This window comes from Dioscorea cayenensis, chromosome 21 (assembly GCF_009730915.1).
Source record: "Dioscorea cayenensis subsp. rotundata cultivar TDr96_F1 chromosome 21, TDr96_F1_v2_PseudoChromosome.rev07_lg8_w22 25.fasta, whole genome shotgun sequence".
NCBI classification, from domain to species: Eukaryota; Viridiplantae; Streptophyta; class Magnoliopsida; order Dioscoreales; family Dioscoreaceae; genus Dioscorea; species Dioscorea cayenensis.
In genome coordinates this window covers 2,919,239-2,944,775 of record NC_052491.1, presented here as the reverse complement: position 1 = coordinate 2,944,775, position 25,537 = coordinate 2,919,239, and the positions used below count along the sequence as shown (strand labels likewise).

General features: G+C 42.5%; 1 non-coding gene across 1 annotated transcript; it reads right to left on the bottom strand.

Annotated features, from left to right (window-relative positions):
* Positions 1–25,189: 25,189 nt before the first annotated feature.
* On the bottom strand, positions 25,190–25,296 carry LOC120252615. Its single transcript, XR_005534072.1, has one exon. It is a non-coding gene; the product is annotated as a small nucleolar RNA R71 (small nucleolar RNA).
* Positions 25,297–25,537: the final 241 nt, after the last annotated feature.

Sequence of the window (25,537 nt, the reverse complement as noted above, 5' to 3'; positions counted from 1 at the left end):
GATCTGCCTTCTCCCGCAGCCTTGAAGCTCTAGAGGATGATGGTGGAGAGTGGTGGCCAAAAGTCCCTTAATTGATGCCCTAACAAGCCTTATATATGCCCATATCCCGATTGGTAAATGGGTCTGTATACCGGCCGTATGCCGACCCCTCGGGAATTTCAGTATTCTGCTGAGAAGCCTGCGATGAGCTACAGTGACTGCTACAGTGACTGCTACAGTGATGCCACTTTGTTGCTGAATTCATCCCCAATCGCGTCGCCGAGGCCCCAAGGCTTCAAATGGGCCTGAAATGTAAAAATAACACAATTTAAACCAAAAGGGCATCGATTCAACAAATAAATATAAAGAATCATACAAAACAAATACATGCAGAATACGTACTTTTAGACGTTTATCACTTATAAGGAGTCCTCGGCCTCAAGACAAATGACGAGGTGACGTCTCGCTCTGAAATCTGCTGTAACGTGTCAAAACGTACCATGAACTCTGTATACTTTGCGGCTTGCGCAGCCCAGACTACAGCAATCTCTGCTCAGACCTCAATGACCTCTATCCGTATCACCCCCACAACATTCTCGAGCCACTCAAAGTGATCATTCGTACTGTGAGTGGGTCCTCTGCCACTAGAGGTGCATCGGTCTTCATCTATGTCAGCAGAGGCTCAGGAACAGGCTGCGAAGCCTTGCCATCATCACCCTCCTCCTCAGCTATCTCTAGAGCTGGTAGAACCGAGCCATAACCTCACGTCTGAACCCTTGGACCATATCCATCAATCTCATTATCTCCAGGCTTAGGGGAGTAGGTATACTCGTCTTCTCAACCCTGCGAATCTCGTCCAAGAGACCCATGCCCAAAACTAGTCTTGTAATGTAGGGGCCCGAGAAGATCCCTCCCAATCTAGAATACTGCACCTGATGTCCGATTTACTCTATGATGATGTGCCCTAGATGAATTGGTATGTGCTGAACCATCGAATACAGGTACAAAAGCTCCTGCTGGCTCAGGACACAAGTGCTATCACCACGGCCATTCACAGACCTACTTAGAATGGCATGTAAATATCAGTATATAGGTCAGGAAAGGCACGTGGCCTTGGTCACCCCCGGCTCATACTAACCTTGACCACACAATGCTCTGTAAGCTCTCTACGGGGTCAGAGATCCAGGGTAATCTGTCTGTAACTGGGAATACTCCTCAGTGTCTGTAAATGCCTACTCGTATAAGCCAAGCCGAACTGAAAACTGAGTAATGCTCATGCTATGGTGATGTCCAAATGCTCTGAACTGAATAGCGTCAAGACTGTCGAATCATGCAAAAGATCTATCGATCTTGAATGACGATAAGTCCTCAAGTGTAAGCTCACGAATGGCTGGCTCCCTAGTCGACAATAACTGCCTCCAACCTCCCACTAATACGAGATCATCGACCTCATCTATGGACTCATCGCCCTGCTGTAGATCTCTCAATATGCTCATGCCCAGGAATCGAGTCTATCCGAACCGAAGTCTCAACAAATGCTCAAAATGCACCTAGTGCATGGGGATAGCAAATCTCATGCCCTCGGACTTAGGCGGCCATATCGCATCTTGCTTCTTAGACCAAGGTGCATAATCTACAAAACTTCAAAGAAAATTGATCAAACTAGTTAATTAAGTAATGTTGCAGAAATACACACGGTCGTGTGGAATTTCCGTACGCCTGTGTGGATCCACGGGGCGTGAAAAATGCATGGCCGAGCCTAAAAAATCCAAAAATGACGACTCAGGCGGCCATATCGCATCTTGCTTCTTAGACCAAGGTGCATAATCTACAAAACTTCAAAGAAAATTGATCAAACTAGTTAATTAAGTAATGTTGCAGAAATACACACGGTCGTGTGGAATTTCCGTACGCCTGTGTGGATCCACGGGGCGTGAAAAATGCATGGCCGAGCCTAAAAAATCCAAAAAAATACACCGTTAAATTGCTTCTAACTTCGTTCTAAACATGCATAATCATTCTAATTGCAGAAACGAAGCATTATTCACTAGTTTCATCGATTAAAATCAAGAATTGACGAAGAAAACAAAAAATTGGGCTTACCAATGATGTGAAATGGGAAAAACATGAATCGGCCAGAAAACTAAACAAAAACCGCTCCAAATCAGCACTACAAGGTTTGTAAAAGTTGTGAGAGTACTCTCAGACGACTAGAGAATGTGAGGAAATTACCCACGGTGGTGCGCCTCCACAGGAGAGCTTCACTGGGACAGGTGCACACCCTTGTGCGCTATCAAGAAAACCCTCACTGTCTCTGAATGCTCTCGCACGGGTGTGTGGAAAATATACACACCCGTACACCCGACCCATATGGGTAGCTGCATGCCTTGTGGCTTCTTTGTCCATGCGAGAAAAAATCGCTAAGTATTTCACACGCCCGTGCGGAAATTCCGCACGGGCGTCGACATCCACAGGCCCAACTCACAGGGGCACGCGCATGCCCCTGTGTCTTCTCCGGATGGAGAGAGCTCTTCTGCAGTGACCCGCATGGGCGTGTGGAAAATACCCACGCCCATGCGTTTGTTACAGGTTCGCCCACATGGGCGAGTCCACGCCCCTTTGTGCTCTCAGGATAATTTGCTAAGTCTCTGCAGGAAAACACATGCTCGTGCGTAAATTACCCATGGCCGTGGACCATAACAAGGTCGCTCACAGGGGCGAGTCCACGCCCCTATGCCATCTCTGGATGAGCTATGAACAAAAATGCACGCCAGTGTGGAAATTCCACACGGGCGTGTGTTTTCTCTGGACACTTAGAAAAACTTTACCAGCACTGCAGAAAATTTCTAAACATAATTATACACCCAGAGCCTACTTTATAAGGCAACTTTAACCAGACAAAACATGAAAAATAAGCTCAAACGACCTAAACTTCACCAAATCCACATGAAAACACACGATGACATTAAAAAAACCCACAATAAAACACAGAAAAATCATCTAAAAATCAAGACACCAACACTCAACACTTTATTCGTGCAAACACTAAACTACTAGCTAAGAAAATAATAAAAACTTAGGGTTGCCTCCCAAGAAGCGCTTGTTTTACATTACTAAGCTTGACATACCTCGTCTTACCTCAAGGGTGTTCATGAATGAAGATCGCCCTCTTACCCATAGCATGAAAGCATGAAGAGCAAAGCCTCTTGAAGGTAGAGGGGGAGTTATCGGGCTTGGGACCACCTATCAATGGTGCATGCAATTTGTTCAGTTCACGCGCGTCTCCAATAGCCTTGGAGCATTTCCGGTAGAATCTCTTCACCCTCTTTATCTTCTGGAGCATTTTCTTTAGGATCCCTAGAGTAGATGGTACTTCTTCAGTCGAACCAAGCATCATAGCTTCCTCATTTTTTACCTCTTGGTCGAACAAACCCTAATACGGATCCGGATTAAACATTTCCTGCATGTATTCATCAATAATCTCATCAGTAGTGTCCAGAAAATACAAAGCATCATCAAAATCAAGAGAATGCCACATAGCTTCAGCAAGGCGGTATGTGAGCTTGTCATCTCCAACTCTCAATGTTAGCTCCCCGCAGTCCATGTCAATCAATGCCTTGGAAGTCCGCAAGAACGGTCTCCAAAGTATTAAAGGTGCATCCCCATCCTCACCGATGTCTAGCACGTCTTTAATGATATCCCTCGAATGTCTCACCGTTCGATCCGCCAATTGCAAAGTAATCCGAGTGGGTCTAGGCTCGCCCAAGCCTAGCTTCTCAAAGAAGGTGTATGGCATGACGTTGATACTAGCCCCTGAGTCTGCCGATGTCATTTCTTCACTCTAATTGCTAATATTACATAGAATGATAAAGCTTCCCCGGTCTTTCTTCTTGTTCGCCATGTTCTTTTGTAACACAGCCGAGTAAGAAGCATCTAGGATCACTGAAGCACTCTCCTCCAACTTCCTCTTGTTAGTCAACAAGTCCTTCAAGAATTTTGCATACTTAGGCATTTTAGCCAATACCTCAACAAAAGGAATATTGACTTGGAGTTGTTTGAACAAACTTAGGAACTTCTTGTACAGTGCATGCCTTTGGCCATTCTTTAACCTAGAGGGATAAGGGATTCTTTGCTTGAATGATGAGGGTGCCACCTCCTTCTCTTCAACCGAAAAATTGAATGCCGGCATTAATTTGAAGTTCTGAGTTGTAATCGGGGGACGCACAATACTCGATTGTGTCCCCAATACTGAAGATCTGACATAGTCAGGTAATGTCCGCTGTTACTCATTCTGTTCTATCATGTTTTCAGATTCTTCTACTTCCAAATCACCTAGATTAGATGGTTCTTGCACAGGTTCTTTCCCTTTTCTTCTTAGTGTACATTCAAGCTTGGGATATCCTTTAATCAATATTGAGGGGTTCCCTCGGGTTATAACCTGGAGCTGCACCAAAATAAAAGAAAAAGAAAATCAGAATGATGATATAAAAGAATATGTAAAATAGAATGAATGAATGGATAGCTAAGAAAACAAAATGCAAAGTATCTCTAAATGCATACTCCGTGGCAACGGTGCCAAAAACTTGATAACGCCCCTTGCATATATCCCACAAGTGCATGGGTTTGTCGAAGTAATAAAATCCCAGATGAGTGTGGTATGGTATCCACAGGAGTAGGAAATAAAAACACTTACATTGTTTCTTAACTAAGTGAAAGATGAACAGTGATATGTGTGACAAGATGTGAAATAACCAAAAAAAAGAACAAGAAGGAGAGCACAAGTAAAGTAGAAGGTAAGACAATCGATATAAATGGGGTACCCGGATACTGCTCCGGCACGAATAATCGTTTCAAGTGCAATTACCCTCTATTATACTTCCTAACTGATGCAATAATGAGTCATAGAGATCCTTAAATACATGGTCCCAAACCTAAGGTCAACCATACCTAACTCTATGCATGTCCTGGAGGAGAAATTAAATAACCTCTCAACCTCACACTCGTATAGAATTGCAATGATTTCTAGGGATTCCAAGTGATAAACCCTCTTCCTAGATGTAGACCTAACCCTTTTGTTCAGGTGGAAGGTCCCTAGCCACACTTAAGCCCTAGGTGCTAAAATCATTTCAACGCTTCACTCCATTGCACCCGCAACTAAGGCCCAACAGAAGGTCATCCTTTAGCCTATTCACTCTACTATGACTGCAAAGAACATGAGGAAATGGAGGTAGAATAAATCACTCCGGAGGGGAAAGTGGACGCTCCACTATCTCTCGACTCACCATCTCAACCCTCTCTAATCTAGCTTTGTCTAACTCTCGTGGTGTGTCACTCACTCACAAGGGTTACCAATAAGAACTCTCAACCCTAGTGTCACTCTAAGGGAGTATTCATACAGTCAAGCATTCAAGATTGAAACTCAAATAAAGCATCAATTAATTGAAAGTATAATAAAAAATTTCAATGAAACAAATACATGCTAGGGTTCACAAATATCCCAAGTACCCACTATGGGCTTTAGCTCTCAATGGAGCTAATTACAATCAATGAAATCAAATGTAAAAGCAAAGAATCCATAGAAAACCCCCTCGATAGTTGTCGTGATGGTCTTGTGGAGAGTCCTCTCCTCATCCAAGGGTCCCTTTGTCCGGCCTAGGATATACCTCACCGGATCGGTGCCGATGAAAACTCTCCCACTAATCTTCTTCCAAACGGAGTGCAATGTTGGAGCCATAGAACTTCTCCAAATCTTTTACCAATACCTCTCCAAACCCTAGCTGTAGCCCTCTCTTAAGTTAGAGAAATGATGGAGAAAAGAATTCTGAAATCGGAGCAGAAATCGGCCTTAAATAGGGCTAGAATCGGGAATCCACAAGCCCATGTGAGCGCCCTTGTGGATTTTTCACACGGGCCTGTGGAATTTCCACACGCCCATGTGGATTCTTTGTTTTGCTCAGTTTCGGCCGGCTGTGAAGAGTAGCTGCTATTGTGAAATATTATAGTATTTTGTTACAGTATACTGCTACAGTACTTGCCAGAAACTCTCTCGAATCCATGCTTTCATCGAGGTAACACAAACGGGCACACGTTTACGTCATGAATCATTTTGCTTCTTCAATATCAGACATGTTGCTGGAGATCTTGCTATACATGCACAAGCAAGAATGCTTGAATGTGACTGCTCTTGTGTCCCTCCCAGTCATTGTGCTATCTTGAATACGAGGAGGTTGGCACACATTCCCGCATTTCGAACCCGACTTATGTCTTCGCGTTTGAATCTTCTCAAGATTTCATCCAAATGATGTATTTACATTCCACATTGGCTTCTTTCTCAAATATTCGGCCTCACAACCCTATCTGCATGAAAGCAATATAAATACACACATATTAGCGTTAAAACTCCTGAAAAGTAATGCTCATCAAAAGGAAACAACACTTCGTATTCTTATCACACAAGCACTTATCAGTATTGTATCCACAGGGAGTAGGGAATAAAAATACTAAAATTGCTACTTAACCAAGTGAAGATGAATAACGATTATGTTGATAATATGTGATATAAAGAGAAATAAAAAAACAAGAATGAGAGGCACAAGTAAGTGAGAGGAAAGGTAATCGATAGAAGTGGGGTACTCGGACAATGCTCCCCCTAGGACTAATGTTTCAAGTGCAAGACATACTATTATACTTCCTAACTAATGTTTAATGAATCGTGAAAATCCTAAAGCACACAGTCCTAAACCTAAGGTCAACCGTGACTAACTCTACACTTTGTCTCGGGGGAGAAATTGGTTAGTCTCAACACCTCACACTGTGTAAAGTTACAAGGAGTTCTAGGGATTCTGAGTGATAAACCCTAGTCCTATGTGTAGATCAAACCCTTTGGTCCAGGAGAAAGACCCCTAGTCACAATTAAGCCCCTGAAACTTAAGTCACTTCAGCGCTTCACTCTGTTGCTCGCGCAACTAAGCCCCAGCGGAGTTCATCCTTTAGTTCTTCACTCTATTGTAACCATGATAAGTACTTGTGCGATATGAATGCGAAGTGTTCATTCCTTATGTTGAGCATTACTTTTCTCAAGTTTTTACACTAATATGTATGTTTTTTTATGTTACTTTTTATGTAGGTAGGGGTTGTGAGGCCGAGTATGAAGGAAATAGGCCAATGTGGATCATAATGCACCTATTTTGGAGGAAATCTTGCTAAGGTTCAAACACGAAGACATAGGGTCGGTGTGAGATGCTAGAGTGTGTGCCAACCTCCTTGCATTCGAGTGAGCACATCCATTTGGAGGGGCACAAAGGTAGTCACACTCGAGCATTCCGATATATGCACATAAGAACGAGAGCTCCACCAACATGTATATCATTGAAGAAGCAAGTGATTCACGACGTAAAGCGTAGCCCATTTGCGTACTCCCGATGAAAAATATGGAAGTGGGAAGTTATTCAGTCGAAGACTCAGAGAGTAAAAATGTAGCAATAATGTAGCATGTCATCGTAGCAGATCTGCTCACGATCGGCCGAGAAATCAGAGAAACAGAGAATCCACATGGGCGTGTGGAAATTATCCACGCCCATGTGGAAATTCCGCACAGGCGCGTGTACCGTCCACGCCCGTGGAGTCGGCCGATTCCAGCCCTATTTAAAGCCGATTCAGCCCCGATTTTGGTATTCTTTTCTCCATCTTTTACCCAACTTGAGAGAGGGCTTCGGCTAGGGTTTTGAGGGATATTGGCTAGGGTTTTGGAGAGGTTCTACGGCTCTGACATCGCGCGTCATTTGGAAGAAGGTTATTGGGAGAGCTTTCGTCGGCATCGATCCGGCGAGGTGTATCCTAGGCCGGACAAAGGATCCCTTGCAACGAGTAGATGACTCTCCACAAGACCATCAACACGACCATCGAGGGGGTTTCTTTATGGATTTATTGCTTTTACATTCGATTTCTTTGATTGTACTTAGCTCCATGGAGAGCTAAACCCCTAGTGGGTACTTGGGTGATTGTGAACCATAGGATGTATTCGTTTTATTGAACTTCTTTATTATGCTTTCAATAAATTGATGGTTATTGTTAGTTCCAACCTTGAATGCTTGATTGTATGAACATTTCCCCTAGAGTGACACTAGGGTTGAGAGTTCTTGTTGGTAACCTTGTGAGTGAGTGACACACCACGAGCGTTAGACAAAAGCTTGGTTGGAGAGGGTTGAGAGGGTGAGTCGAGAGGTACAGGAGCGTCCCCTTTCCCCACCGACGTGATAGATTGTACCTCCGTTCCTCTAGTTTTTTACGGCCATAATAGAGTGAATGGTCTAAGGAATGAATCTCCGCTGGGGCTTAGTTGCGCGTGCAATGGAGTGAAGCGTTGAGGGGATCTTAGTATCTAGGGCTTAATTGTGGTTCGGGACCTTCCGCTGGACCAAAGGGTTAGGTCTATAATTAGGAAGAGATTTATCACCGGAATCTCTAGAGCTCATTGCAACTTTATTCGAGTAAAGCGAGGTTGAGAGGTTATTTATTCTCTCCTCCGGGACATGAATAGAGTTAGGTATAGTTGACCTTAGATTTGGGACTATGTATGTAAGGATTTCCACGACTCACCATCGCATTGATTGGGAAGCATAATATAGAGTTCTTGCACTTGAAACGATTATCCTAGGTGAAGCATCATCCGAGTACCCTATCTTTTATCGATTGCCTTACCTCCTCCTTACTTTTGCTCTCTTACTTGTTGCTTTTAATTGTTGAGAATTGAATCATTGTCACACTTATCATTGTTGATATTCCACATAGCTAAGAATCGAATTAAGTGTCTTTACTCCCTACTCCCTGTGGATTCGACCCTGCTCATCTCGGGATTATTACTTCGACAAACCCGTGCACTTGCGGGATACACACGCAAGTGGACCTTGTCAAGTTTTTTTGGCGCCATTGCCGGGGAGTAGGCGTTTAGAGATACTTTTGCACTTTGTTTTTCTTTAGCTATTTACCCTTCATTCTATTTCACATCTCTTCTCTATCACCGTTTCGATTTGTTCTAAATAAATAAATTATTTCACACTTTCTTATTCTTCCATCATTCTCATTTGTTTACTTTTGTCATGTTTTACTTTTTCTTGCAAGGATTTTAAATGATGATTGACCCAGTCGTTGCTCTATATTTGCAGGTCAAAGCTCTCAGTAAAAAAGTTGATAGAATTATTACTTCACGACAACAAAATATTCCATGTTACAACGCATATTATCCAAATTGAAGTGGGCTACCCAAACGTATTGTGGGATAATGTTGAACAACATTAAGAGGCAGCTCAAGAGGAATGTCAAATGGGTGAGATACTCGGAGTGGATGCATTTCAGTTACAAAGAGAATTAGCTAACTTTATTGAAGCATCCGATGTTTGCGTCCAAAATATGGAGACCACACGAAGATGTCATGATGCCTCCTATAAAAACCTTGAGCATCAACTAGGAGGGATACTTGACACACTCTCCAGGGAACAACAAGTATTTAAGCAAGTAAGTCAAGTTCCTTATAGAGAAGATGTGGTAGTGAATGACAATGAAGAAGTGGGGCAGAACGAGTATGATGTTGTCGAGATTGAGAGGGTACAAGAAGAACTGTTCATCCAATGTGATAATTGTTTGAGTGGACAGTATGTTTGTGAGCAAAAAATGGTGCAAGGAGAGTTGGTGAAGACATATTGCTTTCAAGTTGAAAGGGAAGATGACGCAAATCCTAAGGTAATGGAGCAAACATCTCTCTTTGGGATTAATCAACTCATAAATTGCAAGAAAGAGATTTTGGGTTTGGAAGAAGATGTGGGTAGGAGATTGAAGCCATCCAATGACCCACCTGTGCTAAGCTTGGACAATTCCCAACCTAAATTGTTTCCTTGGAGGCCAAAGGTAAGATGGTTGGACTCTCCAGCAAATATTCCACCCCGGCAAGCAAATTTTTGGTTTAAGGGAAGTAGCTATGCAATGTCTAGTCGGGAGGAATATACTCTTTTCAAGCCTCCATAAGGTAAAGAAGAGGTACGTCAAGCTTAGTGATGTAAAACAAGCGCTTCTTGGGAGGCAACCCAAGCAATTAATGTTTTCCTAGTTTTTAGTTTAGTGTTTGCATGAATAAGAGCTTGAGTGTTGGTGTTTTGATTCTTATATGCCATTGCTATGCTTTTCTTGTGGACCGTTGGTGTTATCTTGTGCTTTCATGTGTTTTGGTGAAGTTTTGGTCGTTTGAGCTATTTCTCATGTTTTTTTCAACGGTAAAACATACATATTAGGGTAGGCTCTGAGTGTGTAAACATGTTAAAAAATTTTTTTGCGAGCTCCCGCAGTGTTTTTCAAGTCATCCAGAGAAAACACACGGGCGGTGGGAATTTCCGCACGCCCGTGGGTGTACCGTGAGCTCATCCAGAGAAGGCACAGTGCGCTGCCGCCTCGTGGATGACCATGCGACCGACGCACGCCTGCAGGGTAATTTTTTTGCACGGGCTTGGAATTCCCCGCAGTTGAGCGATTTATCCCGAGAGCACATGCGGTGTGGACTCGCCTGTGGGTGACCTTGTGAAAATCGCACGGGCATGGGTAATTTTTCACACGCCTGCGAATCTCGCAGAGGATCTCTCCATCCCGAGAAGACACAGGGGCGTGCATTTGCCCCTGTGAGTTGGGGCTCAGAATGTCCACTGCGGTGCAATTTTTGCACGGGCGTGGGTCTTAGAGAATTTTCTGCTGCATGGAGAGTTCACTGTGGTCGCAAGGCCCCGTCTCGGGAGTCGTGAACACTGGGCATGGGTAATTTTCCACACGCCCTGTGGATTTACTGTATATGCTAGAAACGTAGGTTTTCTTTTTAAAATCTTTTCGGTTTCTTTATCTTTTTCACCCTCATATGTTTTTGAGAACATATCCTTGCAAATCTTATTTTGTTGGTAAGCTTCTCTTTCTTTTCTTTTTGCAAATCTTCATTTATTTTTACAACACCAGACATATCTTCACCAAAGAAAGGAAACAGATGTACTAGCTATTGACACTCGATACTTGAGATGTCTTTACCTTCTTTGTTCTTATTTTTTTGCATTTTTATTTTTTTGCATTTTATTTTGGATTTATATACTCAGAAAGGATTTTCCTTCTAAGTTTATTTTCATTTTGTTGTCTCGAGTTGTATTCATTGTTCTATCTTTTGTATACTCGAGTTGTTTTTGTTTTATTGTGCATCACTGAACCCCCTCGTATGTGTGCGATGGTCTTGTCATCATGTGAATTGAGACTTTGTCATGGGCATGGCCAAGTTGCTTTTGGTACTTGCCCGTGTGAGCTTTCACAACCCGTTGGAACATTACGCCCAAGGACTTTGCTCCATCAAATACAACACTAGGAATCGTGAGTATTGTTTTTTTATTGCTTCCCCACATATATTCTTCATTGATATACATTATGAGTGGGCTTGCATGTGTACATTGAGGACAACATACAACTTAAGTGTGGGGGGGAGTTTCATAGTGCACACATCTTTTCTATTGTTCTTGATTGTTATATGCTCACATAGCCAATGGCGGTTCACCTTTAGTTGCAAGCATTGTATTCTTTGAGTTTAGGAGAATTTCTAACATTGAATGTTTTCATGCTCTAGTTCTTGCTTGAATTTCTACTGAATTTTTTTAACCGATTTATACTTGTTACACTACTCACTCTTTAAACTCTATTGGAAACTTAAGTTTGATGTTAAAGGGACTAGTTATAGTTGTTTCTTGTGCAAATTCTAGGAAAAATCCAAAGAAAAAAAGAAACAAAAATAGTTTTATTGTGCTTGTTGGGTGGAAAGAGCTACCACCTATGAAGTATGAAGCTACTCTCATAAGTCGGATACTAGCTATGCCCTAATGAGAGAAAGAGCTATCTCATAGGATGAGTGAAAGCTACCACTCCGTAGAAAGAGCTACCACCGAAAGTGTGAAAGCCACCTTAGCGGCCGCTTTGGAAAGGGCTACCTTAGAGGATGTGTGAAGCTACTACCATCTTTGAAATTGTTGTCACTTTTGTAGATAAATAAGTCCCTTGTACTTAGAATTTTGAGGAGTATACCTTGGATTGTTTTGAGTGAGTTCACACACGTATACCCGATTTCGGGTTTGTTGTCTTTTTATTCAAGTTTTTAGCTAGAGTTTTGATTTTTTGTTTTTAATGTTGAAATATCCCTTACTTGTAGAATGCTCTCTTTGTATACTTTGGTGAACCAAAGGCCAAGCACTTTAAATATTTTCTTCATTGATGCATGTATCGTTTAATTTTTGCTTGAGGACAAGCAAAAAGCTATGTGGGGAGTTTGATAAGTGCTTGTGTGATATGAATGCGAAGCATTCTTTGCTTATGTTGAGCATTACTTTTCTCGGGTTTTTACATTAATATGTGTTTTTTTATGTTACTTTTATGCAGGTAGGGTTGTGAAACCAATTATGAAGGAAAGAAGCCAATGTGGATCACAATGCACCGATTTTGGAGAAAATCTTGCTAAGGTTCAAACGCAAGATATAAGTCGGTGCGAGATGCTAGAGTGTGCGCCAACCTCCCCGTGATTTGAGTTTGCACAACCATTTGAGGGGCACAAGGGCAGTCACACTCAAGCATTCTGACTTATGCACATAGAACAAGATCTCCATCAACTTATCTCGCCATTGAAGACGAAGTGATCCACGGCATAAACGTGCAGCCCGCTTATGTTGCCTCTATGAAAATTGGATTCGGGAGTATTTTTGGCATAGTACTGCAGCAGGCACTATTGCAAAGTACTGTAGCAAACACGTAATCAGCCATCGCTCACACCGGCCGAAAATGATGCCAGAGAATCCACACCAGGGCGTGGGAAATTACCCACGCCTGTGGAGAAATTCCCGCACGCGGCGCTTGGAGCATCCACGCACGTGTAGTCGCCCGATTCCAAACTCTATTTAAAGCCGATTCAAAGACCGATTTTGGTATTCTTTTCTCCATCTTTTCCCCAACTTGAGAGAGGGCTTCGGCTAGGGTTTTGAGGGGTATTGGCTAGGGTTTTGGAGAGGTTCTACGGCTCCAACATCGCGTGTCGTTTGGAAGAAGGTTATTGGGAGAGCTCGCTCGGCATCGATCCGGGTGAGTCGTATCCTAGGCCGGACAAAGGATCCCTTGCGACGAGTAGAGGACTCTCCACAAGACCATCGACACGACCATCGAGGGGGTTTCATTATGGATTCAGTGCTCTTACATTCGATTCCTTTGATTGTACTTAGCTCCATGGAGAGCTAAACCCCTAGTGGGTACTTGGGTGATTGTGAACCCTAGGATGTATTCGTTTCATTGAACTTCTTTATTATGCTTTCAATAAATTGATGTTTATTGTGAGTTCCAACCTTGAATGCTTGATTGTATGAACATTTCCCCTAGAGTGACACTAGGGTTAAGGGTTCTTGTTGGTAACCTTGTGAGTGAGTGACACATTGCAACTAGAGCTCATTGCAACTTTATTAGAGTGCGAGGTTGAGAGGTTATTTAATCTCTCCTCCGGGACATGAATAGAGTTAGGCATAGTTTACCTTAGATTTGGGACTATGTATGTAAGGATTTCCACGACTCACCATTGCATTGATTAGGAAGTATAATAGAGAGTTCTTGCACTTGAAGCGATTATCCTAGGTGAAGTATCATCCGAGTACCCCATCTTTATCGATTGCCTTACCTCCTCCTTACTTTTGCTCTCTTACTTGTTGATTTTAATTGTTGAGAATTGAATCATTATCACACTTATCATTGTTGATACTCCACATAGGTAAGAATCAAATTAAGTGTCTTTACTCCCTACTCCCTGTGGATTCGACCCCGCTCACCCGGGATTATTACTTCGACAAACCCGTGCACTTGCGGGATATACGCAAGGGGACCATGTCAAGTACATCACCAGGATTCAAGGGCAAAGGTGTGAATTAGATAATGTGATAAAGGAGTTTGAGGAATCCACTTCTGTGTTAATGAGTGACCAGTTAGAGGAGAGTGTAGAAAGAATCCTTGCTAGGTTTGATTCTTCCTATCAAGATCAGAAGCAAGAACTCTTTTCAGTTGGAGTTGCTATTTCAAATTTGGAATTCTGTGGAATGGACACGTTGATATCCATTGCAGATTGTAAAGAAATAGATTTCCAGGTGGAAAAGGATGAGAGTAACCGTGAACATGAGACGAATGATTTCGAGGAGATTGATAAATTGAAGGAGGGTAGCTTGTGGCCATCAATTGTCGAACCACCAGAACTTAAGCTTAAAACTCTTCCAAAGACATTTGGAATATGCATTCCTAATGGAGAACTCTAAACTCCCCGTAATCGTGGCGCCGAACTTATCTCACGGAGCAAAAAGGATAAGCTTGTTAGCATGTCGAAAAAAGCACAAATCAGCCATCGCATGGAAGATCTCCGACATTATGGGTATAAATCCATCATTCTCGCACTCATAAGATCCTAATGAAGGATGACTATAAACTCGTGATCCAACCTCAAAGAAAGATTGAACCCGAATATGAAGGAGGTTGTTAAGGCGGAGGTAATAAAACTTTTGGATGCAGGAATCATCTACCCCATATCCGACAGCAAGTGGGTGAGTCTGACCTAAGTTGTCCCGAAAAAAGGAGGAATAACAGAGTGAGGAATGAAAAGAATGAGTTAATCCCCACGAGGACAAGCCATCGTTAGCGAGTCTCGCATTGTTTATAGAAGACTAAATGACGCCACTCGAAAGATCACTTTCCTTTGCCATTCATCGACCAAATGTTGGAGCGACTAGCGGGGCATCATTTCTATCTGCTTCCTTAATGGCATGTCGATACTTTCAAATTCCAATAGCCCCGTAAGATCAGGAGAAAACCACATTTACTTGCCCTTATGGTACCTTTTGCTTATAGAAGAATGCCTTTCGGGTTGTGTAACGCCCTTGCAACATTTCAAATCAGATGACGGAAATTTTTTTGATGACTTTCTCAAGATATTATGGAAGTTTTCATGGATGATTTTTTTCGTTGTTCGGGGACTCTTTTCGATGCTTGCTTAAACAATTTGGAAAGAGTATTAGTGAGATGTGAAGAGACGAATCTCGTTCTTAACTGGGAGAAGTGTCACTTTATGGTACAAGAAGGCATTGTCCTTGGACATAAGATTGAGATAATTGACAAGCTTCCACCACCTACGAATGTAAAAGGGATCCGCAGTTTCTTTTGTCATGCAGGTTTTTACAGAAGATTTATTAAGGACTTTTTGAAAATCCCCCAACCGTTGACCAAACTTCTGCAGATACCCCTTTTGACTTCAGAAACGACTGTCTGAATGCATTCAATGTATTGAAAGAGAAGTTAGTGCAAGCACCAATCCTAACAACACCGAAGTGGGATGAGCCATTCGAAGTAATGTGTGATGCTAGTGATTATGCAGTGGGAGCGGTTTTAGGTCAGAGAAGAAATAAGCAATTTCAAACGATCTATTATGGTAGCAAGACTCTCACAAGTGCACAAGAGAATTACACCACTACTGAAAAGGAATTATTAGCAGTAGTGTATGCTTTTGATAAATTTAGACCATATCTCATCCTATCTAATGTCACCGTGTTCACAGATCATTCTGCACTCCGTTATCTCATGAACAAGGCAGATGCGAAGCTGAGCTTGATTCGGTGGATATTGTTGTTGCAAGAACTCGATATGGATATCAAAGATTAAAAGGGGACAGAGAATGTGGTTGTCGATCATTTGTCGAGATTAGAGGGTTGTGGGGGGCAAGAACCGGCAAGCAAGGAAGTTAATGATTTCTTCCCCAAGAACACCTGATGCGGTATAGGAATCAGAATCAGAAGATACCCCATGGTTTGCGGATTTTGCAAACTATCCGTCGAGAAAGGTATTGAGGCAGGGGCTTAAGCTTTCAATGTAAGAAGAAATTTTTTTCGATGACCTTAAGAATTTTTTTCCGGGAAGATCCGTACATGTTCCGTATCTGTGCAGATCAGGTGGTGCGAATGTGTGTTTCTAGGGAGGAAGGGTGGAACATCATTGCGCATTGTCACTCGTGCCCAGTGGGGGCACTATGCGCTCAAGTCAAACCGCAGAGAAGGTTCTAGTCATTGGGTTCTCATCGGGCCGACTTTTACTCCAAGATGTTCATCAATTCATTTTACGATGTGATAGTTGTCAAAGGGCTGGAAACTTATCACGAAGGGATGAGATGCCTCAAAATCCTATGCAATTTTGCGAGGTGTTTGATGTATGGGGAATTGATTTCATGGCACCATTTCCAAAGTCCAATGGCAATCAATACATTTTGGTAGCAGTTGACTATGTTTCCAAGTCGGTGGAAGCCCAGGCTCTTCCAACTAATGATGCAAGAACTGTGGTGAAATTTCTTAAGAAGTTATTTTCTCGATTCGGAACTCCAAGAATTATCATTAGCGATCAGGGAACACATTTTTGTAACACACAATTGGCGAAAGTGTTAAAGCGTTATGGGGTTCATCATCGTCTTGCGACACCTTACCATCCGCAAACGAGTGGGCAAGTGGAGGTTACAAACAGAGAGCTCAAGAGAATCTTAACTAAAACAGTGGAACAAGGTAAACGAGATTGGTCTGAAAGGTTGGACGACATGCTTTGGGCTCATAGAACAGCATACAAAACACCAATAGGGACCACTCCCTATAATCTAGTGTATGGAAAATCTTGCCATTTACCGGTGGAGTTAGAGCACAAAGCGTATTGGGCAATTAAAGTGATGAATTCCGACTTGCGCAAATCTGGAGAGCAACGAATATTACATCTCAATGATCTAGATGAATGGAGGGTGAAGGCATATGAGAATGCAAGGATATATAAGGAAAGAATTCGGAAGTGCCATGACAAGCATATTAAAATCCCGAAAGACTTCAAAGTCGGCGATCAGGTGCTACTATTCAACTCCCGTCTACGTTTATTCCCGGGGAAACTTAAATCATGGTGGTCTGGTCCGTATACCATAACCGAAGTTTCACCTCATGGAGCCATTGAGATTAGTCATCAAGAGAAGGACACATTCAAGGTGAATGGACATAGGCTGAAACCATACCATGGCGGAGAAATTTGCAGTGACAATAGAGAAGTATTTTTCCTCCATGAACCCTCATGATGTAAGGTAAGGTACGTCAAGCTTAGTGACGTTAAACAAGCGCTTCTTGGGAGGCAACCCAAGTGTTTACTATTTTTCTATCTTCTTAGTTTAGTTTGTTTGCATGAATAAATTGTTAAATGTTGGTGTCTCGATTTTTAAGTGCTTGTGCTGCGATTTTATTGTGGGTTTTTATTATTCATCGTATGTTTGGTGAAGAATTGGCGAAGTTTGGTCGTTTGAGTTCTATTTCATGTTTTTATCTGGTAAATTTTGCATAATAGGGCAGCCTCTGAGTGCGCAAACATGTTTATAATATTTCTGCAGAGCCTGCAGGTTTTTCTAAGTCACCTAGAGAAAACACACGGGCGTGTGGAATTTTTGCACGCCCGTGGGTGTATACTGCGAGCTCATCCAGAGAATGCACAGGGGCGTGCGGCTGCCCTGTGGATGACCATGCGACTGTCGCATGCCCGTTGGTGATTTCCGCACGGGCGTGTGAATTCCTGCAAAGTTGGGCAGATTTTCCCGAGAGCACACAGGGGCATGGAATCGCCCCTGTGGGCAACCTTGTGAAACACACATGGGCGTGGGTAATTTCCGCACGCCCGTGCGAAACTCTGCAGGGTGTTCCCTCCATCCCGAGAAAACACAGGGGCGTGCGGCTGCCCCTATGAGTTGGGCATGTGTAAGTCCACGCCTGTGCGGAATTTCTGCACGGACGTGTATACATTTTTCTCGGATATCCAGCAAGGCCACAAGGGCGTGTGTCCATCCCTGTGAACCCTTCATTTGAGGGCGCACGGGCGTGGACCACTCCCGCACACACGTATGGATCTCCAGGATTTAAAGGACCATCCGCTCTCCCAATACAAGAGTCACACCCTTCCCCTCAAATAAACCTAAGCTGCCCAAAGAGCATTTTTCTGACATTCTTGTCCCCTGCTACTATCGTCTTTGAGTTGATTGATTGAGCACTGTGTGGATTGTAAGGGTGTTTAAGTGTAGCTCATCAGTAAGCCTTGATTTTCTCTCTTCCTCGATTTCGTTTGAACCTAACTGATTACTTGCGATTGAAATGGTCAATACACATCGTTTTCTTCCTAAACTAGTTATGATTTGTTTTTAAGACGATAAAGAAGTGAGATAGAGAGGTGGCATGGAGATTGGCTACAAGGGCCGTGAGGTTTCCACGCCTCGTGGAAGCGCACGGGCGTGCGGAATTTCCGCACGACCATGTTTTCTTATTTTTCTGCAGCCTGAATGGAACTGATTGATTTTCCTTTTCTAATACATGCAGGTATGGCTACCAAATCGAAGAAAGCAGTTGCTAAACAGCCTCGAAAGCCTGCCCCTGAGCCAGAAGTTATGGAATTCACACTCCCTGCGCATCAACTCGGTTTGAGCGGTTAGAGAAGCTTAAGTTTGGTCAAATGCGAATTCCGGATGTTGGGTTACTTAGGAAGGTGCAACTACCGGATGATATGGATGACGAGGTCGAGAAATTATTATTGGTAGGTAACTGGCACAAGTTACTGAACATTCATGACCCTGCTATCCGCACACTCACTTTGGAGGTACTTGCTTCGTTTGAGTTCGACCACTCTTATGCTCATTTTGATAGTGTTGACGCGATTCAGTTTAGAGCTTTTGGGCAGCATCATAGTATGAGTGTCACACAGTTTTCCACTAGATTTGGTCTATATGATGAAGAATATACTGAAACTGAGGAGTATGAGAATCTCCCAATTGACATGACGGGTTTATCTCCCATTGAGGCATATTCATTATTATGTGGAAAGGGGCGTTATGAACCAGTAGTGTCTAAGGCCTCATGTTTATCTCGACCGGTTCGGAATGAACCGGTCCATCTGGGACACATTTTAGCGGAGTATTTGAAGCATCAAGGACAATATCCTCAATTGGGTGTCATCTTCTCGGGTCCATATATTACCAGACTCATTGTGGGGATGGGTTTGCGAGAAAAAATCAGGGGAACCGAGAAAACGATAATACCAGCACCACTTGGGTTAGAGACAATGAGGTTCATGGGGTTGATCTGAAAATATTCAAATGGTGTTTATGTGCTGAACATACCATTTGAAGATGAAGCTGGGGAACCACCCCCCGTGCGTATTTTTCCACCATCTCGAGATCATGATCGTTTTAAGAGGCTCGAGAGCACCTTGGGAGTGATACGGACAGGGGTGGCTGAGGCTCGAGCAGAGATTGTCGAGATTCGGGCTACGCAGGCCACTCAGTATACAGAGTTCATGGCACGTTTCAACATATTACAGCAGATCCTAGAGCGAGATGTTACCTGATCATTTGTCTTGTAGCCGAGGACCCTTCAGGCCCCATCAGTTTCTCCAGCACCTCCATCCTCGACTCCTGCACCGGTGGACCCACCATGTACATCCACTTCAGCAGCAACAACAGCACAGGAGCCCGAGAGCGACTCCGACACTTGACTTTTTCTTTTACTTTCGTGCATTTTAATTTATTCTATTTTCTTGTTTTTAGACTTGTTCACTCAGAAAGAATTTTTCCTTCTGAGTTTATGTTATGTTGCATTTACCGAGTTGTATTCATTGCTTCGTCTTTTATACACTCGAGTTATTTTTGTTTTTCTTGAGCTTCACTGAACCCCCTCGTGTATTTGTGCAGATGGTCTTGTCATCTTGGGAATTGAGACTTAGTCACGGGCACGACCAAGGTGCTTCGGCTCTTGGCCGTGTGAGCTTCACAACCCGTTGGAACACTACTCCCAATGAATTAACTTCATCAAACACAACACTAGGAGTCAGGGGAGTATTATTTTGATTGCTTCTCCCACATCTATTTTTGAATGATATATTTTGAGTGAGCTTGCATGTGTACATTGAGTACAATGTACAACTTAAGTGTGTGTGTGTGGGGGGAGTTTCATAATGCGCACATCTTTTCTATTGTTCTTGATTGATATATTCTCTCATAGCCAATGGCGGTTCACCTTAGTTGCAATGATTGTATTCTTAAGTCTAGGAGAATTGTTAACATTGAATGTTTTCATACTCTAGTTCTTGCTTGAATTTTTAGGAATTTTTGCCCGATTTACACTTAGTTCACTACGCACTCTCTGAACTCTGTTGGAAACTCATGTTCGATGTTAAAGGGACTAGTTAGGTTTACTTCTTTTGCTAAATTCAAAAAAAAAAATGAAAATGAAAAGAAGGAACAAAATAGTTTTATTGTTTATTTGTATTTGTTGGGTGGAAAGAGCTACCACCTATGAAGTATGAAGCTACTCTCACAAGTCGGATACTAGTTATGCCCTAATGAGAGAAAGAGCTATCTCATAGGATGAGTGAAAGCTACCACTCGGGTAGAAAGAGCTAAGACCTCGAAAGTGTGAAAGCCACCTTAGCGGCCGCTTTAGAAAGGGCTACCTTAGAGGATGTGTGAAGCTACTACCATCTTTTAAAATTTTTGTCACTTTTGTAGATAAATAAGTCCCTTGTACTTAGAACTTTGAGGAGTATACTTTGGGTTGTTTTGAATGAGTTCACACACATACACGAAATTTGGGTTTGTTGTCCTTTTTTATTGAAGTTTTTAGCTAGAGCATTGATTTTTTGTATTTAGTGTTGAAAATTTCCTTACTTGTAGAATACTTTCTTTGTATGCCTCGGTGAACCTAAGGCCAAGCACTTTCAATATTTTCTTCATTGATGCACAAAATGTTTTAATGTTTGCTTGAGGACAAGCAAAAGCTTAAGTGTGGGGGAGTTTGATAAGTACTTGTGCGATATGAGTGCAAAGTGTTCATTCCTTATGTTGAGCATTACTTTTCTCAGGGTTTTACACTAATATGTGTGTTTTTATGTTACTTTTATGCAGGTAGGGTTGTGAGGCCGAGTATGAAGGAAATAGGCCAATGTGGATCATAATGCACCTATTTTGGAGGAAATCTTGCTAAGGTTCAAACGCAAAGACATAGGTCAGGTGTGAGATGGTAGAGTGTGTGCCAACCTTCTTGCATTCGAGTGAGAACATCCATTTGGAAGGTCACAAAGGCAGTCACACTCGAGCATTCCGATTTATGCACATAAGAACGAGAGCTAAACCAACATGTATATCATTGAAGAAGCTAGTGATTCACGACGTAAATGTGTGCCCGTTTGCGTTACCCCGATGAAAATATGGAATTGGGAAGTTATTCAGGTCGAAGACTGTAGCATGTACTGTTGCAGCACTGTTCACAGCCGACCGAGAAATCAGAGAAACTGAGAATCCACACGGGCGTGTGGAAATTATCCACTCCCATGTGGAAATTCCGCACGGGCACGTGTACCGTCCACGCCCGTGGAGTAGCCCGATTCCAGCCCTATATAAAGCTGATTCAGCCCTGATTTTGATATTCTTTTCTCCATCTTTTCCTCAACTTGAGAGAGGGCTTCGGCTAGGGTTTTGAGGAGTATTGTCTAGGGTTATGGAGAGGTTCTATGGCTCCGATATCGCGCGTCATTTGGAAGAAGGTTATTGGGAGAGCTTTCGTCGGCATCGATCCGGCGAGGTGTATCCTAGGCCAGACAAAGGATCCCTTGCGAGGAGTTGAGGACTCTCCACAAGACCATCGACACGACCATCGAGGAGGTTTCTTTGTGGATTCATTTCTTTTACATTCGATTTCTTTGATTGTACTTAGCTCCATGGAGAGCTAAACCCCTAGTGGGTAATTGGGTGATTGTGAACCCTAGGATGTATTCGTTTCATTGAACTTCTTTATTATGCTTTTAATAAATTGATGTTTATTGTAAGTTCCAACATTGAATTCTTGATTGTATGAACATTTCCCCTAGAGTGACACTAGGGTTGAGAGTTCTTATTGGTAACTTGTGAGTGAGTGCCACACCACGAGCGTTAGACAAAGCTAGGTTAGAGAGGGTTGAGAGGGTGAGTCGAGAGGTACAGGAGCGCCCCCTTTCCACTTCGACGTGATAGATTCTACCTCCGTTTCTCGAGTTCTTTGCAGCCATAATAGAGTGAATGGTCTAAGGGATGAATCTCCGCTGGGGCTTAGTTGCGCGTGCAACGGAGTGAAGCGTTGACGGGATCTTAGTATCTAGGGCTTAATTGTGGGTATGGACCTTCAACGTGGACCAAAGGGTTAGGTCTATAATTAGGAAGAGATTGAGAGGTTATTGCAACTTTATTCGAGTGAGAGGTTGAGAGGTTATTTAATCTCTCCTCCGGGACATGAATAGATTTAGGCATAGTTGACCTTAGATTTGGGACTATGTATGTAAGGATTTCCACGACTCACCATTGCATTGATTGGGAAGCATAATAGAGAGTTCTTGCACTTGAAACGATTATCCTAGGTGAAGCATCATCCGAGTACCCCATCTTTATCGATTGCCTTACCTCCTCCTTACTTTTACTCTCTTATCATTGTTGAATTGAATCATTGTCACACGTATCATTGTTGATATTCCACATAGCTAAGAATCGAATTAAGTGTCTTTACTCCCTACTCCCTGTGGATTCGATACCCGCTCACCCGGGATTATTACTTCAACAAACCCGTGCACTTGCTGGATATACGCAAGGGGATCTTGTCAAACCACAAAGAACTCTAAGAATTGGAGATAGGATAAATCACACCGGATTGGAAAGGGGACGCTCCGCTACCTCTCAACTCACCCTCTTAACCCTCTCCAATCTAACTTTGTCTAACCCTCGTGGCGTGTCACCCATCCACAAAGGTTACCAAGATGAACTCTCAACCCTAGTGTTACTCTATGGGAGAAATCATTCAATAAGTATTCAAGATCGAAACTCAATTAAAAGATCAATTAAGGAAACCATAATAAAAGGTCAAAGAAACAATAACATCCTAGGGTTTACAAAATCCAAGTACCCACTAGGGAGTTTAGCTCTCCATGGACAAGATACAATCAATAATGAAATCGAATGTAAAAATAAGTAATCCATAGGAAAAACCCCTCGGTATTCATGTCGATTGTGTTATGGAGTAGCCTTGTGATAAGTGCTTGTGTGATAAGAATGCAAAGTATTCTTTCCTTATGTTGAGCATTACATTTATTAGGTTTTAGTACTAATACCTATGCATTTGTGTTACTTTCATGCTAATAGGTTTGTGAAGCCGAATGTTAAAGAAAGAAGCCAATACAGGTCGTGAACGCACTATTTGGAAAAAAAAATGAGAGGGATAAAACTTGAACATAAGTTGGGTTCAAGATGCGAGAATGTGTGCCAACCTCCTTCTATTCAAGACAGTACAATGATTTGGAGGGGCACAAATCATTGTAGCAGAAGCAATTGATAGCAAGAGCTTCACCAATGAGGTCTTTTTTTGAAGAAGCAAAACGATGTATGACATAAACGTGTGTCTGTTTACATTACCTCCATGAAAACATGGATTCTAGAGTGTTTCGAGCTGATACTGTAGCAGGTACTGTTTACAGTCGGCCGAGAAATTGAATTTCAGAGAATCCACACGGGTGTGTGAAAATTACCCATGCCCATGCGAGAAATCCACAGGGGCACTCACAGGGGCGTGTGGATGCCCGATTCCAGCCCTTTAAAAGCCGATTTTCAGCCCGATTTCAGCATTCCTTTCTCCATCTTTTCACCAACTTTCAAGAGGGCGGTGGCTAGGGTTTTGGGAGCTATTGGCAGGGTTTTGGAGAGGTTCTACAGCTTCAATATCATGCTCCACTTGGATGAAGGTTATTGGGGGAGCTTTAGTCAGAACCTATTCGATGAGGTGTGCCCTAGGCCTGACAAGGGGACCTTTGGAGGAGACGAGGCCAATTCACAAGGCAAATGACATGACTACCGAGGGGTTTTTTTTGTAGATTACTTATTTTTACATTCAATTTCATTGTTGATTGTAACTAGTTCCATGGATAGCTAAACCCCTAGTGGGTAATTGGATTTGTGAACACTAGGATGTATTTGTTTCATTAAACCTTTTATTATGCTTTCCTTAATTGATGTTTTAATTGTGTTCAAATCTTGAATGTTTGATTGATTGAATGCTCCCTAGAGTGACACTAGGGTTGAGAGTTCACTTTGGTAACTGTTGTGAGTGAGTAACACACCACGAGAGTTAGACAAAGCTAGATTGGAGATGCTTGAGAGGGTGAGTCGAGAGGTAGCGGAGTGTCACATTTCCCCTTCGATGTGATTTATCCTACCTCTATTTCCTTGAGTTCTTTGCAGTCATAGTAGAGTGAACGGAATAAGGGATGACCTTCCACTGGGGCTTAGTTGCAAAGGCAGCGGAGTGAAGCGTTGAAGTGATTTTAGTACCTAGGGCTTAATTGTGACTAGGGACCTCTCACCTGGAATAAAGGGTTTGTTCTACATCTAGGAAGAGGGCTTATCACTTGGAATCCCTAGAACTCCATGCAATTATATACAAGTGAGAGGTGTTAAAATTGTTCGATTTCTCCACCGGTACATCGTATAAAGTTAGTCACGGTCGATCTTAGATTTGGGACCGTGTATTAAAGGATTTCCATGACTCATTAATGTATTAATTAGGAAGTATAATAGTTGGTTCTGCACTTGAAATGATTGTCCTAGGCAGAAGAATATCTGATTACCCCATTTATATCGATTGCCTTATCTCTCATTTACTTGTGCATCTTTTTCTTGTTTTTTTTATTCTTGTCTACACTACATCTTATCAACACAATCATTGTTTATTTTCACTTGGTTAAGTAGCAATTTAAGTATTATTATTCCCCGATTACAGCTCTGAACTTTGAGCTAAAGCCGGCGTTTATCCAAATGATTCAGCAGTCAGTGCAGTTCAATGGTTTAGTTGATGAGGATCCAAAGAACCATATAGAGAACTTCTTGGAAGTTTGTCATATGTTGAAGATTAATGGTGTATCAGTTAATGCTATTAGATTGAGGGCTTTCCCATTCTCTCTCAATGGAAGAGCCAAGCAGTAGCTTTCTTCCTTGCTAAAAGCATCCATCACGACTTGGAATAAGATGGTCGAAGCTTTTCTTGCTAGATACTTTTCTCAGGGGAAGTCGGTCAACCTACGCAATAAGATATCATTGTTTGTGCAGATGGAATTGGAATTAATGTTTGAGACATGGGAGTGCTTCAAGGATCACTTGCGGAGGTGGCCACAATACAGATTTTACGAATGGATGATCATTCAAACTTTCTATAATGGGTTGAATCTGAGTAGAAGGCAATTGCTAGATTCCGCCATAGGAGGTACAATGGGGAGTAAAACCCAGGAAGAAGCCTGACAATTAGAAGAAGACATGGCCATGAACAGTTATCAGTTTAATGCGCGAGAAAGGAAAAAGGTCACCGGACTTCACGAAATAGATGCAGTCACTTCCTTAGCGGCCCAAGTGGAATCATTGAACAAG